Source organism: Mobula hypostoma, chromosome 22 (genome assembly GCF_963921235.1).
Source record: "Mobula hypostoma chromosome 22, sMobHyp1.1, whole genome shotgun sequence".
Classification (NCBI taxonomy): Eukaryota; Metazoa; Chordata; class Chondrichthyes; order Myliobatiformes; family Myliobatidae; genus Mobula; species Mobula hypostoma.
In genome coordinates this window covers 50,519,133-50,533,653 of record NC_086118.1, presented here as the reverse complement: position 1 = coordinate 50,533,653, position 14,521 = coordinate 50,519,133, and positions in this window count along the sequence as shown.

Here is a 14,521-nt window from a genome sequence, read left to right as displayed (position 1 = left end):
AAGCTTGTAACTCCTCCAGAGCTGTCAAAGGTCTCTTGGTGGCCTCCCTCACTAGTCCCCTTCTTGCACAATCACTCAGTTTTTGAGGACAGCCTTCTCTAGGCAGATTAACAGCTCTGCCATTTTTTTTCCATTTTTTGATGATCGACTTAACTGTGCTCCGAGGGATATTCAGTGACTTGGGAATTTTCTTGTATCCATCTCTTGATTCGTGTTTTTAAATAACCTTTTCACAGAGTTGCTTGGAGTGTTTTTTTGTCTTCATGGTGTAGTTTTTGCCAGGATTCTGACTCACCAACAGTTGGACCTTCCAGCTACTAGTGTATTTTTACTACAATCAATTCAAACACCTTGACTGCACACAGGTGATCTCCATTTAACTAATTACGTGACTTCTAAAACCAATTGCTGCACCAGTGGTGATTTGGTGTGTCATATTAAAGGGGAGGGGAATACTCATGCAATCAATTATTTTTGTTTTATATTTGTAATTAATTTAGACCACTCTGTAGAAATCTGTTTTCACTTTGACATGAAAGAGTCTTCTTCTGTTGATCAGTGTCAAAAAAAGCCAAATTACATCCACTGTGATTCAATGTTGTAAAACAATAAAACATGAAAACTTCCCAGCGAGGGGTGAATATTTTTTCTTGGCACTGTATATAGGTGGCACTGTGGCATAGCGGTTATTGCAATCGCCTTGCGGTGCCGGGGATCACTGATTGGAGTTCAATTCCCACCGCTGTCTGTAAGGAGTCTGAAAGTTCTCCCTATGGTCACGTGGGTTTCCTCCAGGTGTTCCAGTTTCCTCCCACATCACAAAAACCTACAGGTTAGGGTTAGTAAATTGTAAGTGTGCTATGTTGCTGCTAGAAATATAGCAACACTTGCGGGCTGCCCCCAGCACAACCCTCGGACTGTGTTGGCTGTTGATGCACGATGATGTATTTCTCTGCACGTACTGATGTTTCGATGTACATGTGATAAATGAAGCTCATCCTTAATCTTTATCTTTACCCTTTTCTGATTCTTAGATAGTATGAGAATCAAGGAATGCAGGCAGATGGTGCTGAGGTAAAAGGTCATCCGTGATCTCTTTGAACAATGTCTACGTGTCCGTGTCTGCTGGAGGCTGGAGGCCAAAGGAGGTTGTCTGTCTTGGTGTTAGAGGACCGAGTACGTGCGTGGGCGGGAGGGAGGAATGGGGTTTGCTTTGCTGTTGTTGTTTTGTTGCTTGTTGTGTTCTGTGTTGTCTTGCCGAGCATTGTGGGCATGCTCTGTTGGCGTTGGAATGGGTGGCGACACCCCTGCACATCCTCAATGTGTTGGTTGTTAACGCAAACGATGCATTTCACTGTATACTTCCATGTACGCAAAACAAATAAAATTAAATCATGAATCTTGAACTTTGAACAATGGACCTGGTACAGTCTATGGAGATGAATAAATTACTTCCATTTCATTTGGTTCTCTTTCATGTAGCCGTATTTCTTAAAATCTCACAACGTCGAAGGCGCTTGGCAGAGGATGGCGCTCAGGAGGCTGTATCGGAGAGGCTGGTCGGAAGCTCGAAGTTTTCGGACGGACGGACTCAGTGTCGGCTGTGGTCGGCTGCTTCCAAGGCATTGGCAAGTTGACGGTGCCTGGAGGGTTATGGCAGGGAGTCTCTCCCTTTTGCCGCCTGCTGTCGGGGACTTGGGAGTCGATCGACTCGGGGACTTTGAGACTTTATTTTTACTGTGCCCATGGTCTGTTCTTCATCAGATTATGGTATTGCTTTGCACTGCTGTAACTATATATTATAATTATGTGGTTCTGTCAGTGTTAGTCTTTGGTTTGTTCTGTTTTCTGTGATATCACTCCAGAGAAACATTGTATAATTTCTTAATGCATGTATGCATTTCTAAATGACAATAAAAGAGGACTGAGTGTTCTCATAATCTAATCTAAAGGTACCAATGTAGCTTTTTTATGCATCTTATTTGTGCATTGCGGTGAGAGGCCGCGGCGAGGATGGTAAGATCCCAGGTGCTGGAGCATCCAAGACTAGAATTGAGACGTGATTTTGAGACCGAGACAAGAACAGGGTCCCTGACCAGAGGCTAGACAAGAACCTGACGAGACTCGATGAGAATCCAAACGAGACAGAAATCCTAAACACAATCGCAGACTGAACCAAAGTTGAGCTGGTGATTGAGAACTGAACCTGCATTCATGTGCTCTTTAAATATCCAAAATGTTGGCGTCAAAACATGGCCAGCAATTAAGCGGAGCGGGCTAGAGCCCTTAAAGGGACCTCACCAGCTAGCCTTACTCTGGAGAATCAGAGCGTCTAAACCCCGGAGGGTGGCGCAGCCGGGTGCGTACTGTAACATGTGCGTATCGTTTGACTGCAGATTTTCGATGATGGAGTCATTGATTCAAACACCAATGAACAGGGCCTTTGGTCCAACAGCTCCACGCTGACCAATATTTGCACCCAAGCTAGTACTGGCACATATCCCTCTAAAGCAGGGGTTGTTAATCTGGCTTCTGAGGATAGATTCCAGGGGCTCCGTGAACTTGGATAGGAAAAAAAATTACGGCTTCATTTTCACTAACTTCAAACTGAAATTTAGCATTACCTTCAATTATGAATGTAGGGAACAAACCACAGTAGTATTAGCCGAACCTGTGACTTTGTCACCAATAGAAATCACAGATATTTTTCATATCACATTACGGATGTTACAAATAGCTCAAAATATCGTTTATGACATGCTCAGCACTACTTCGAAATTATGGTAGTTCGTCGTCGTGGCTATCCCTCGAGGTTGAGGATGATGGGTCTTCGTTCTGAAGAAGTGGCCCACAGAGCGAAGACACCTGTGCGTGTATTTGTTTAACGTGTACTTGATGTTGCACTCCAAGAAGCACACGATACTTCACAAATCAACCAATTGATTCCAATGGCATGGAAACCACGACGACTGGAGCTGATGGATTTGTTGCAGCCTTCATCTGCCTTCACAGCCGTTGAGTTCGAAGTAACTTTGTCCGCCTGTTCCACCGTTGAGGTCTTGGTTGGATTGTTCTTTGTCAGGGACCTCACCATCGACCTTACCGCCATGGGTGACCCTACCAGGAGCATAGCTCCAGACGGCATCGCTCTCGGGATCACAGGACCACACAAGCTTCTCCACCGCGACAAGGTGACAATCCACGGAGAAGTATGGTAGTTGATTAGATCTGCCGCTAGATCGAATGTGATCACAGTTCTTCCTGTCTGCAGACGCTCGTGTGACGTAGCTGGACAACTAAAAATTTAAAATAAAATTTAATTTTAACTTGCCTATATTTCAAATGTATTGTCTTACTACTTAAGCTTTAATAAAGAAACTTGTTTTTATATATTTTGATAACTGTATTTCAATATAATTGGTTTCTTTTGTAATGCTATGTATTTTGTTTTTATATTTAAATACATTATTCTGAGAAGGGGGCTGATCTGCCAAAGGGGTCCATGGCATAAAAGATTGAAGACCCCCCCCATTCTTAAGCTTGCCTATCCATGTACCTGTCCAAGAGTTTTTCAAATGTTGTCAATATGCCTGCCTCAATATAGCTGGCAGCTCCTTCTATATACTGACCACCCTCTAGGTGGAAAAGCTGTCCCTCAGGTTCCTATTAAATCCCTCTCAGCCCACCCTAAAACCGTACCCTCTAGTCGTTGATTTCCCAAACCTGGGAAACAGACGGCACATGTTCGCCCTATCCACGCCCCTCGTGATTTCATACACCCTTCAACCTGGTTCTGAATGTGTTGCTGACTTCTGTTGTTTGCACGATTTATGTTTTCTCCCTCTTTCTCTTGGTACCGGTCTTTTATTTATTTACATACTTTTAAAATTAGTTCTTTCGGGTTTCTTGCTCTGTGGCTGCCTGTAAGCAAACGTATCTCAAGGTTGTATAATTTATACATTCTTTGATAATAAATGCACTTTGAATCTTTGATTCTCCGAATCTCCTGTGCTCCATTGAAAAAAGACCCAAACTGCTCAACGTAATGAGTCTCTCCATAATGCAGTGTCAAATCCCAGCAAGATCCTCGTAAATCTTCTCTGTACTTTCCCTTGATTAATGGCGCCTTTCCTACAGCAGGGTGAGCAGAACTGAACACGATATTCCAAATGCGGCCTGCTCAACCTCCCTCCCTATCACGGCCCACTGAGAACCACTAATTTCCTCCTAAATCTCCTCTGCACTCTTTCCAGCTTAATCACATCTGTCCTACAACGGGGTGACCTATACTGAACACAGTACTCCAATGTAGCCTCACTGACATCATGTAACATCCCGACCTCTATACCCTGTGCCCTAAATGATGAAGGCCAGCATGCCAAAAGCATTCTTTGCCACTGAAAGATTATTACTCTCAGTCAGTGTTCACCATATTATAATGAACGTGGAAGTCAGAAGTTCATTAGTGCATCCCCGTGTTTACAAATTTCTCCTTTCTTAAGATGAGAACATGGGGGGGGGGGTAAAAAAAGCCCAAACTTATAACGCAGGGCAATAGAAAACCTCAAAATCAAACACCCCAAACCTACAATATTGTTCACTTCTGGACTTGAAGAAAGCTCTCCACAAAGATTTAGCAATTTCTTTAGTGAAAGGTCTCCCTGCTGCAAGCTGCTAGCTCCCTGGGTCTCTGACACCCGGCAGCTGTGACTCTGGGTGGACTGCCAAGTACATGAAAGTATTCTCTGAGACAGCAAAGCTGGAAGCAAAAGGCACTATGTTTAATTAATATATTAAATATCACACAAGATTCTAGATAAAGATTGGAATGTGCATATATGATTAAAGCAGATATATTAGAGATTATTAGCTAAGAAATGAAAATGTCATTTTGAAACATTTATACGAATAATTTGTAGAGTCATAGAGCTAAATCAAATCCTTCAGTCCATCTGATCCATGCCAAACTGTTATTTTGCCTAGTCCCATTGAAACGCACCTTTAAAGTGCATATAAATAAAACCAGTTCTTTAAGAACAGGACAGCTGGTTAAATAAAACTTTGAAGCACATTTAGAATTCATATTGCTAAGATACAATTTTCAGATATACACACAGTGGCCACTTTATTAGGTACACCTGTACACTTGCTTGTTAATGCAAATATCTAAACTGCCCACCATGTGGAAGGAGGTCAAAAGCAGGCAGACATGGTCAAGAGGTTCAGTTGTTGTTCAGATCAAATATCAGAATAGGAAAGAAATGTGATCTAAGCGACCTTGACCGTGGAACGTTTGTTGGTGCCAGACGGGGTGGTTTGAGTATCTCAGGAACTGCTGATCTCCTGGGATTTTCACTCACAACAGTCTCTAGAGTTTACAGAGAATGGTACGAGAAACAAAAAAACAGTCAGTGAGCAGAGGTTTTGTGGGTGAAAATGCCTTGTTAATGAGAGAGAGCAGAGGAGAATGGCCGGACCGGTTCTAGCTGACAGGAAGCTGATCGGTAACTCAGATAACTGCCCAATACAACAGTGGTGTGCAGAAGAGCATCTCTGAACACATGGCATGTCGAACCTCAGTGGATGGGCTACAGCAGCTGAAGATCACACCGAGCTCCACTCCTGTACCTAATAAAGTCGCCATTGAGTGGATTTCAGTGACACGATTGTAAAAGTAACTGAAATTCATGTCAATTCCATTGATTTCATATGTACAGCCCATGAAGGAATCCTGAATTAATGTACTTGCAGCAACTTCAATATTTCTGCAATGATTTGCATATTTGCAACGTCTCAAGGCTGATTCCAGTTTCACAGACCTATCAAAGCCAAAAGGATTTCACCGAGACAGAAGTGTCTGGGTCATTATCTTCTGCTGAACGTTCAACATCCCAAGCAGCAGGGGGAGTCTGGTGCCAGGTCTGGCAGCTCAGTCCTGAGGCAGCACTGCATTGAAGATGAAAGAATAGCTTTATTTGTTACCCGTACATCGAAGCACGCAGCCAAGTGCGCGGTTTGCGTCAACGTGTGACACGGCCCGAGGACGTGCAGGTGGCAGCCCACAAGTGTTGCCGTGCTTCCAGTGCCAAAGTAGCATGCCCGCGATTTACTAACCCTAACCCGTACGCCTTTGGGATGTGGGAGAAAGTCGGATCTCCTGGGTGAAACCTCCACTGCATGGGGAGAATACGTAAACTCCAGACAGATTGTGGTAGGAAAGGAATGCTGATTGCTGGTGCTGTAAAGTGTTATGTTAGTCGCTATATTACTGTGCCCCCCTGCTTTGGGCTCTATACTCGGTGCACTACACTCAGGCAGCCATCTTCCTGGGTACTACATGAAAGTTGATGATTATTTCACCTCAATGGACAGAGTGAGGTAACAGGAAATATCAACAGCACAGCCATTACCTGGGGTTTCAGGAGTCAGCAGGTCTAAATTTGTGTACACAGAGGATTCTGCAGTGGCTGGAAATCCGGCACAACACACACAAAATGCTGCAGGAACTCACCGGGTCAGGCAGCATCCATGGAGGGGAATAAAGAGCTGAAAAAGAAGGGGGCGGAAGCCAGAGCAAGATGGAGTACAAGCTGGCAGGTGATAGGTGAATCCAGGTGAGGGGGAAGGTGGATGGGTGGGGGAGGAGGGATGAATGAGAAGCTGGCAGGTGATAGGTGAATCCAGGTGAGGGGGAAGGTGAGCTGGTGGGGGAGGAGGGATGAATGAGAAGCTGGCAGGTGATAGGTGAATCCAGGTGAGGGGGAAGGTGGGTGGGTGGGGGAGGAGGGACCACTTCTGGAGGTGCAAGATGCCGACTTCTACAAAGAAGGGATCCGTATGCTCCATGACCGCTGGACTAAGTGTGTAAATGTAGGAAAAATAAATGTGCTAGTTTTTCTAAAATTGACTCCTTCTACTTTAGGCCACGAACTTACCAATCACCCCTCGTACACCACTGTGCAAATGGGTGTCGGACTGCCTAACCAACAGGCCTCAGGTAGTCAGGATACCTAACTGCTCCTGTCTCCCCATTATCCTTAATATGTGTGCCCCCCCACCCAGCAGGGCTGTGTGCTGAGCCCACTGGTATACACTCTGCTCACACATGAGTGCATTGCCAAAGATCCGAGCAATCACATTCATAAACATTGCCGGTGAACGCAGCAGGCCAGGCAGCATCTATAGGAAGAGGTACAGTCGACGTTTCAAGCAGAAATCTCTTACTATCTTAAACACAAAATAATCTGCAGATGCTGGGGAAGAGGAGATTTAAACTTCTTCAGAGTAGGCATACCTCGAAGATATGTCCATACATGACCTCCTCTACTGTCATGATGAGGCTAAACTCAGGTTGGAGGAGCAACACCTCATATACCGTCTAGGTAGTCTCCAGCCCCTTGGTATGAACATCGAATTCTCCAACTTCCGGTAATTCCCTCCCCCTCCCTTCCTCTATCCCTATGTCACTCTGCCCCCTCCCCCAGCTGCCTATCACCTCCCTCATGGTTCCGCCTTCTTCTACTACCCATTGTGTTTTCCCCTATTCCTTCTTCACCTTTTCTGCCTATCACCTCCCTGCTTCCCCTCCCCCACCCCTTTATCTTTCCCCTTACTGGTTTTTCACCTGGAACCTACCAGCCTTCTCCTTCCCACCTCCCCCCACCTTCTTTATAGGGCCTCTGCCCCTTCCCTCTACAGTCCTGACGAAGGGTTCCGGTCCGAAACGTCAACTGATCGTTTCCACAGATGCTGCCCGACCTGCTGAGTTCCTCTAGTGTGTTACATAGAAACATAGAAAATAGGTGCAGGAGTAGGCCATTCGGCCCTTCGAGCCTGCACCGCCATTTATTATGATCATGGCTGATCATCCAACTCAGAACCCAGCCTTCCCTCCATACCCCCTGACCCCTGTAGCCACAAGGGCCATATCTAACTTCCTTTTAAACATAGCTAATGAACTGGCCTCAACAGTTTGCTGTGGCAGAGAATTCCACAGATTCACCACTCTCTGTGTGAAGAAGTTTTTCCTAACCTCGGTCCTAAAAGGCTTCCCCTCTATCCTCAAACTGTGACCCCTCGTTCTAGACCTCCCCAACATCGGGAACAATCTTCCTGCATCTAGCCTGTCCAATCCCTTTAGGATCTTATACGTTTCAATCAGATCCCCCCTCAATCTTCTAAATTCCAACGAGTACAAGCCCAGTTCATCCAGTCTTTCTTCATATGAAAGACCTGCCATCCCAGGAATCAATCTGGTGAACCTTCTTTGTACTCCCTCTATGGCAAAGATGTCTTTCCTCAGATTAGGGGACCAAAACTGCACACAATACTCCAGGTGTGGTCTCACCAAGGCCTTGTACAACTGCAGTAGTACCTCCCTGCTCCTGTACTCGAATCCTCTCGCTATAAATGCCAGCATACCGTTCGCCTTTTTCACCGCCTGCTGTACCTGCATGCCCACTTTCAATGACTGGTGTATAATGACACCCAGGTCTCGTTGCACCTCCCCTTTTCCTAATCGGCCACCATTCAGATAATAATCTGTTTTCCTATTTTTGCCACCAAAGTGGATAACTTCACATTTATCCACATTAAATTGCATCTGCCATGAGTTTGCCCACTCACCCAACCTATCCAAGTCACCCTGCATCCTCTTAGCATCCTCCTCACTGCTAACACTGCCACCCAGCTTCGTGTCATCCGCAAACTTGGAGATGCTGCATTTAATTCCCTCATCCAAGTCATTAATATATATTGTAAACAACTGGGGTCCCAGCACTGAGCCTTGCGGTACCCCACTAGTCACCGCCTGCCATTCTGAAAAGGTCCCGTTTATTCCCACTCTTTGCTTCCTGTCTGCTAACCAATTCTCCACCCACACCAATACCTTACCCCCAATACCGTGTGCTTTAAGTTTGCACACTAATCTCCTATGTGGGACCTTGTCAAAAGCCTTTTGAAAATCCAAATATACCACATCCACTGGTTCTCCCCTATCCACTCTACTAGTTACATCCTCAAAAAATTCTATGAGATTCGTCAGACATGATTTTCCTTTCACAAATCCATGCTGACTTTGTCCGATCATTTCACCGCTTTCCAAATGTGCTGTTATCACATCCTTGATAACTGACTCCAGCAGTTTCCCCACCACCGACGTTAGGCTAACCGGCCTATAATTCCCCGGTTTCTCTCTCCCTCCTTTTTTAAAAAGTGGGGTTACATTAGCCACCCTCCAATCCTCAGGAACTAGTCCAGAATCTAACGAGTTTTGAAAAATTATCACTAATGCATCCACTATTTCTTGGGCCACTTCCTTAAGCACTCTGGGATGCAGACCATCTGGCCCTGGGGATTTATCTGCCTTCAATCCCTTCAATTTACCTAACACCACTTCCCTACTAACATGTATTTCGCTCAGTTCCTCCATCTCACTGGACCCTCTGTCCCTTACTATTTCTGGAAGATTATTTATGTCCTCCTTAGTGAAGACAGAACCAAAGTAATTATTCAATTGGTCTGCCATGTCCTTGCTCCCCATAATCAATTCACCTGTTTCTGTTTGCAGGGGACCTACATTTGTCTTTATCAGTCTTTTCCTTTTTACATATCTATAAAAGCTTTTACAGTCCGTTTTTATGTTCTCTGCCAGTTTTCTCTCATAATCTTTTTTCCCCTTCCTAATTAAGCCCTTTGTCCTCCTCTGCTGAACTCTGAATTTCTCCCAGTCCTCAGGTGAGCCACTTTGTCTGGCTAATTTGTATGCTACTTCTTTGGAATTGATACTATCCCTAATTTCTCTTGTCAGCCACGGGTGCACTACCTTCCTTGATTTATTCTTTTGCCAAACTGGGATGAACAATTGTTGTAGTTCATCCATGCAACCTTTAAATGCCTGCCATTGCATATCCACCGTCAATCCTTGAAGTGTCATTTGCCAGTCTATCTTAGCTAATTCATGTCTCATACCTTCAAAGTTACCCCTCTTTAAGTTCAGAACCTTTGTTTCTGAATTAACTACGTCACTCTCCATGTTAATGAAGAATTCCACCATATTATGGTCACTCTTACCCAAGGGGCCTCTCACGACAAGATCGCTAATTAACCCTTCCTCATTGCTCAAAACCCAGTCCAGAATAGCCTGCTCTCTAGTCGGTTCCTCGACATGTTGGTTCAAAAAACCATCCCGCATACATTCCAAGAAATCCTCTTCCTCAGCACCTTTACCAATTTGGTTCACCCAGTCTACATGTAGATTGAAGTCACCCATTATAACTGCTGTTCCTTTATTGCACACATTTCTAATTTCCTGTTTAATACCATCTCCGACCTCACTACTACTGTTAGGTGGCCTGTACACAACTCCCACCAGCGTCTTCTGCCCCTTAGTGTTACGCAGCTCTACCCATATCGATTCCACATCTTCCCGGCTTATGTCCTTCCTTTCTATTGCGTTAATCTCTTTTTTAACCAGCAACGCCACCCCACCTCCCCTTCCTTCGTGTCTATCCCTCCTGAATATTGAATATCCCTGAACGTTGAGCTCCCATCCCTGGTCACCCTGGAGCCATGTCTCTGTGATCCCAACTATATCATAATCATTAATAACAATCTGCACTTTCAATTCATCCACCTTATTACGAATGCTCCTTGCATTGACACATAAAGCCTTCAGGCACTCTTTTACAACTCTCTTAGCCCTTTTTAATGCTTGCCCTGGATTTGTCGGCCTGCCACTTTTACTTTTCCCCTTTGTACTTTTTGCTTCTACGCTCACTTTACACCCCTCTGTCTCTCTGCACTGGTTCCCATCCCTCTGTTGTGAACTAACCTCCTCACACCTAGCCGCTTTAATTTGATTCCCACCCCCCAACCATTCTAGTTTAAAGTCACCTCAGTAGCCCCCGCTAATCTCCCTGCCAGGATATTGGTCCCCCGAGGATTTAAGTGTAACCCGTCCTTTTTGTACAGGTCACACCTGCGCCAAAAGAGGTCCCAATGATCCAAAAACTTGAATCCCTGCCCCCTGCTCCAATCCCTCAGCCACGCATTTATCCTCCACCTCATCGCATTCCTACTCTCACTGTCGCGTGGCACAGGCAGTAATCCCGAGATTACTACCTTTGCGGTCCTTTTTCTCAACTCCCTTCCTAGCTCCCTATATTCTTCTTTCAGGACCTCATCCCTTTTCCTACCTATGTCATTGGTACCTATATGTACCAGGACCTCTGGCTCTTCACCCTCCCACTTCAGGATATCTTGGACACGATCAGAAATATCCCGGACCCTGGCACCAGGGAGGCAAACTACCATCCGAGTCTCTGGACTGCGTCCACAGAATCGCCTATCTGACCCCCTTACTATCGAGTCCCCTATCACAACTGCCCTCCTCTTCCTTGCCCTACCCTTCTGAGCTACAGGGCCAGACTCTGTGCCGGAGGCAGGGCCACTGTCGCTTCCCCCGGGTAAGCTGTCCCCCCCAACAGTACTCAAACAGGAGTACCTGTTGTTAAGGGGCACAGCCGCCGGGGTACTCCCCATCACCTTCCTTTTCCCCTTCCCCCTCCTAACCGTGACCCACTTGTCTGCCTCCCGTGGCCCCGGCGTGACCACCTGCCTTCCACTCCTCTCTATCACCTCCTCACTCTCCCTGACCAGACGAAGGTCATCGAGCTGCAGCTCCAGTTCCGTAACGCGGTCCCTTAGGAGCTGCATCTCGATGCACTTGGCGCAGATGTAGACGTCCGGGAGGCTTGGAGACTCCAGGGCCTCCCACATCCGACACCGAGAACAGCAAACTGCCCTCACAGTCATAATGCCCCTCTCCTCAAATAGCAACAGAAAATGAATGTCAAACCTTCCTCGCCTCACCCGCTTCCGCCTAAGCCCGGTGAGCCGAAGCCCTTAAGTCTTCACTCTGCTCCCGGCTCACTCCGCCGCCCGCAAACTACGCTGCCCGCTCTATGAGGCTGTGTTGTGAGTGATCTCTTACTATCTCTTCTTTCAGTTAGTCCTGACGAAGGGTCTCAGCTCGAAACGTCGACTGTACCTCTCCCTAGAGATGCTGCCTGGCCTGCTGCGTTCACCAGCAATTTTTATGTGTGTTGCTTGAAATTCCAGCATCTGCAGATTTCCTCGTGTTTGAGTAATCACATTGTCAAGTTTTCCAGTGACTCAACATTGGTGGGGCTTATTACCAACATAGATGTAATGGCCTTCGGGAAGATGGTGGAAGATCTTGAGGCCCATTACCAGGCAAATAACGATCTCCTCAAGGTTAACAAGACACAGGAGATGGTTATTGACTGCAGGAGAAGTCAGACCACGCACACCCCCTTTACATCAGCGGCACGTCAGTGGAAACTGTGAGCAGTTTCAAACTCCTGAGAGGGCACATCTCACACAACCTCTCATGGTCCCAGGACATATCCTACATAGTCAAGAAACCTCACCAATGCCTCTACTTTCTGAGGAGGCTGAAGAGAGCTGGACTTTGCACATCTATGCTCACATCATTCTACAGATGCGCAATACAGAGCATCCTAACATGTGCATCACTGCTTGGTACAGAAACTGCACTGCAGCAGACAGGAAGACTCTACACGGGTAGTCAGTACTGCCCAATGCATCACCGACACTGGCCTACTCGGTGAATTCTGTGGATTTTACAGATACCTAGGATCATTTTTAAAGTGATTAGCTACAAAGACTTTGAAAAATTCCCTTCAGTTCCTTTTAGAACACAGAACATAGAACAGTACAGCATAGTACAGGCCCTTTGTTCACAATGTTGTAGTGACCTTTTAACCTACTCCAAGATCAATCAAGCTCTTCCCTCCCTCATAGCTCTCTATTTTTCTATCATCCATGTACCTTTCTAACTGTATTGTAAATGTCTTGAATGAATCTGTCTTTATCACCATGCCAGCAGTATGTTCTATGCACTCCCCACTCTCCGTGTAAAAAATACTTTCCTCTAACATTCCCTCTATACTTTCCTCTGATGACCTTAAAATTATCCCCTTACATTTTAGCAATTTCCACCCTGGGGAAAAGGCGCTGGCTGTCCACTCTAACTGTGCCTCTTATCATCTTATACACCTCTATCAAGTCATCTCTCATTCTCCTTTGCTCCAAAGTGAAAACCTTCAGCTCACTCAACCTGTCCTCTTAAGGTATGTTCTCTAAATGAGGCAGCATCCTGGTAAGTCTCCTCTGCACCATCTCTAAAGCTTCCACACCCCTCCTACAATGAGGCAACCGGAACTGAAGAGAAAACCCCAAGTGTGGTCTAACCAGAATATTCTAAAACTGTAAACACAAAATAATCTGCAGATGCTGGGGTCAAAGCAACACTCACAACACGCTGGAGGAACTCAGCAGGTCGGGCAGCATCAGTGGAAAAGATCGGTCGACGTTTTGGGCTGGAACCCTTCGTCAGGACACGTCGAACCATCCCGGCCCGAAACGTCGACCGGTCTTTTCCACGGATGCTGCCTGACCTGCTGAGTTTCTCCAGCGTGTTGTGAGTGTTTCTAAAACTGTAATAGTATCTCACAGCTCTTGAACTCAGTCCTCCACAAATGAAGGCCCACAAACCATATGCATTCTTAACCATTCTATCAACTTGTGTGGAAACTTTGAGGGATCCATATACGTGAACCCCAAGATCCCTCTGTTCCTCCACATTGTTAAGAATCCTACTATTAACCCTGTATTCAGCCTTCAAGTTCAACCTCCAAAGTGAATCACTTCGCACTTCTCTGGATTGAATTCTATCTGCCCAGCTCTCCAGCCTTTCGGTGTTCCGATGTAAATTACAACAACGTTGTACGTTACCCACAATACATCCAGTTTTCATGTCACCTGCCAGCACTTTCAATCCTGATTGCTAAATTGCATTTAATATTCTTATGGGAAGAACTGATCAAATAAAAGTTAAATAGTTTATATTTTCATAATGATGTGCTCTTTTGCTTTATTGCCATATTAAATGGTCATCCAACATCGGAACTAACAGAACATTGGTGAGTGAAACCAGACCCACTGTCAACTGAGTGAAATTCACTCTTAAAAAATTATGTCAGCCATCAGGACAATCTAGGCACTAACAGTTTGCAGCATGAATTAATGATATGTTGGAAGTTTGCCATTCTACATTTCCACATAAATAGAAGAATTTTACCACGACCTGGTGTTGTGAAATATGCACAGACCTTTGACATTTCTCTATAAAATACAGTGAAATACTGTACACTCACTGGCCAATTTATTAGTTGATTACCATACCTGATACAGTGGCCGCTGAGTGTATGTTCATGATCTTCTGTTGCGGTAACCCATCCAGTTCAAAGTTTGATGTGCTGTGCATTCAGAGATGATCTCCTGGACCTGAAGAGGACACAGGTGAAGACGCGGAAGGTCTGTCAGCAAGAAGGACAAGTGCAGCCCGGAGACTGCGGTCACTAAGAAGCGATGTTGGTATCTCATCATCAATCAGTGTAATGCTTGGTTATTTGAA